The sequence below is a fragment of the Ruditapes philippinarum genome, unplaced genomic scaffold, assembly GCF_026571515.1.
Source record: "Ruditapes philippinarum isolate M1 unplaced genomic scaffold, ASM2657151v2 ctg2901_1_1_1_1, whole genome shotgun sequence".
Lineage (NCBI taxonomy): Eukaryota > Metazoa > Mollusca > Bivalvia > Venerida > Veneridae > Ruditapes > Ruditapes philippinarum.
Window position 1 is genome coordinate 734 of NW_026854182.1, and position 2,652 is coordinate 3,385.

At 30.6% G+C, this 2,652-nt stretch overlaps 1 long non-coding RNA gene across 1 annotated transcript; it reads left to right on the top strand.

Annotated features, from left to right (window-relative positions):
- The first annotated feature begins 1,249 nt into the window (after window positions 1-1,249).
- Window positions 1,250-2,123, top strand: LOC132739286 (uncharacterized). The gene is made up of 2 exons (XR_009626971.1): window positions 1,250-1,630; window positions 2,009-2,123. It is a non-coding gene; the product is annotated as an uncharacterized LOC132739286 (long non-coding RNA).
- The last annotated feature ends 529 nt before the right edge of the window (window positions 2,124-2,652 follow it).

Below are 2,652 nucleotides of genomic sequence, written 5' to 3' on the forward strand. Positions count from 1 at the left end.
GTTAAAAGCGGTCTAGTAAATCACTTACCGACCGGTTAACAGGTCTGCAAATAGATACCGACCGGTTATTGTTCTATTGTTCTCTATACAATAGAAACTATGTGAAGCCGAGAAACTCGTGCATTACAGTACACAATATTCACCGTAAAATAACGCTAAATTGTGGTGGAGGGGGGGATAATGACCACTTTGAATAGGAAAAAGGGTCGATATATATTTCAAAGATTAATCGAAATAAATTAGCGTATACGGCTGTAAGTACCCTCATAACTTATATTCCAGATTATTTGTGAGAAAAACGAACTGGCTACTGTTCTGGCGTTAAAGTTTTGTGTTTCGCCGATATTAATGAGTATAACAACGCACATTAAGCCTTTCTTTAAAGTTTGCTTTTCGGTATACCTAACGCATGTGCCGAACTATATATATTCATAAGATACTAGTTTTCGGTATTTATTTCCACAACTATGTCTAAATTTGCACAATCCTGCATTATTTTAACAATTCTGCATTATAGGATATATACGACGATTATATTATTGGTGCATATCGAATCAAAGTCAACTTCTGCATCTTTCCTTCTTCCAAAATATTACTTTCAGTGAGAGTATAGTTCATCTTAAGTATAAGACTTTTTTTTTCTGATTTTTTCCCAGTTATTTTTACATTACAATATGGATTTTGTATACCAGTACCAAGAATACGACTTGCGCTTGTGCTTACATGCGGTCTAATAACGGATGATGCTAATTAATAATACACGGAAAGAAAATTCTTCCAAACTTGGATGAAATTCTAAGAACATTTAAAAACAGCCATCATAAAAAACAACAACAAAAAAACCCAACTTACATAACGGTGTAACTACATGTATTACTAATATTTATTCATAGAACCCCGTCTTGTATTTCCTTTGAAAAAATCGTATATTTTAATTACATGTATATAAGAAATAGCCTGATCATCTATTTACCATGAGTATATATAAAGATAAAGTGTTCCGTTTTTATGATTAGAAAACATTTTTATCTTCCTATTTGTTTATATTATTAATATGTTATGTATTCACATATCAAAATAATGATCTTACCTTTCCCTACTCGACAAGTTCTGTTTTCATTTTCTGTGACTCAACTCAACAAGTACATTACCTAATGAAACCCCACGAAAATCACGAGAATGTTCAAATAACACCTGATTTGTGAACGAATGAATTACATGAGCGTAGCGGATGGTATCTTTGCTTGGCTTTGGAATGCTTACTTAAACATGATAAAGTACATAAGTAACATGTTTCTTGTGAGTAATATTAATAAATACTGAGTTAAAAACTGATGTATGGATAGAAAAACAAAAGAGCATGTAGGTAAGATAGTTACCGCACTCGGAATAGGTCTGCATAGTATTTACAGACCCGGTGGCCTTTTAAAAACCTCGATCGCTACGCTCTCTCGGTCTTCAAATCGCCACCCGGGTCTGTAAATACTATGCAGACCTATTCCTCGTACGGTAACTATTACTTACCGTTACGCATATAGGTAACCCGAAGAACTCGAGGGATATAGAAGTTGAATTTGTTTCGGTCCTGTTCAGATTTGAAGGAATGGATAGCACGGGTCAAAAAATGCAGGTAGGTCAATTATCTGACGGAAAAACGAAGGATTTATAGAGTTTAATAAAACTAGTTTATTTTCGGATAGTGACAATTGTTTCGGATGTTTTGTCAAGGTAGTGAATTCTAGTTGTTTAGCTTTAAGTATTTTTTTTAAAACTACTGATGTGAGAAATTAATTCAAACCATTTTAACTTATTGAAATAAACAATGAAGAAACACTTTAATTCTAGTGTATATTAAAGTTATTCAAAATTCGGACATTGCACAGTAATTCGGATATTTTTCCCTTCCATTTTATTCTTGTTCCTTTTTCAATTATATATATATGTTAATATGGTACCTAGCAAATTATGATTGAATTAAAAAATATAATATTTGATTAAACCATTTCAGATGTATAGACAAGGAGGTATATGGCAAGTATAGAATATACAGTTGTTCAATATGGACCATTAATCAACTGTTTGCACTGCCTATGATCCTGAAATATCTATACATCAAAGGTAAATACATGTAAAATAATTGATTAATTTTTAGTTGAGATCGGAAAGATAAACAATTATCAAAATATAGTATTATAATTTAATAACTTTTGGATTTCACTGCATGATAATTGATAAGTAAATAAAACATTAAAAATATCTGTCTTTATTAGAAATAAATAACCTGACTTTATTAGAAATAAATAACCTATCATTTGTAACTTTGTATTAACTTAATTATTCAAAGATAATTTATCTTCTGCAAATGGCTGTCAAAAACAGTTTCAACCAGGCATCATGTAGTTTCAAAATAGTTAAGATAAATTTGTTATAAATAGACTTGTAAATTAACAGGAATGGTAAAAAGATAAATGTTCAGCATTAAAATGTTTCTATCTTGATTGAGTTTCATTTCATATTATCACCATGATCACTGCAATTGTAAAAGTAATGTAATCTTTAACTGGTGTCAGATGCGAATGATGTTGTATCAAAAAACAAATTTATTAGATTTACATGGAAATGAAAATATTACAACATTTATTGGGATAAACT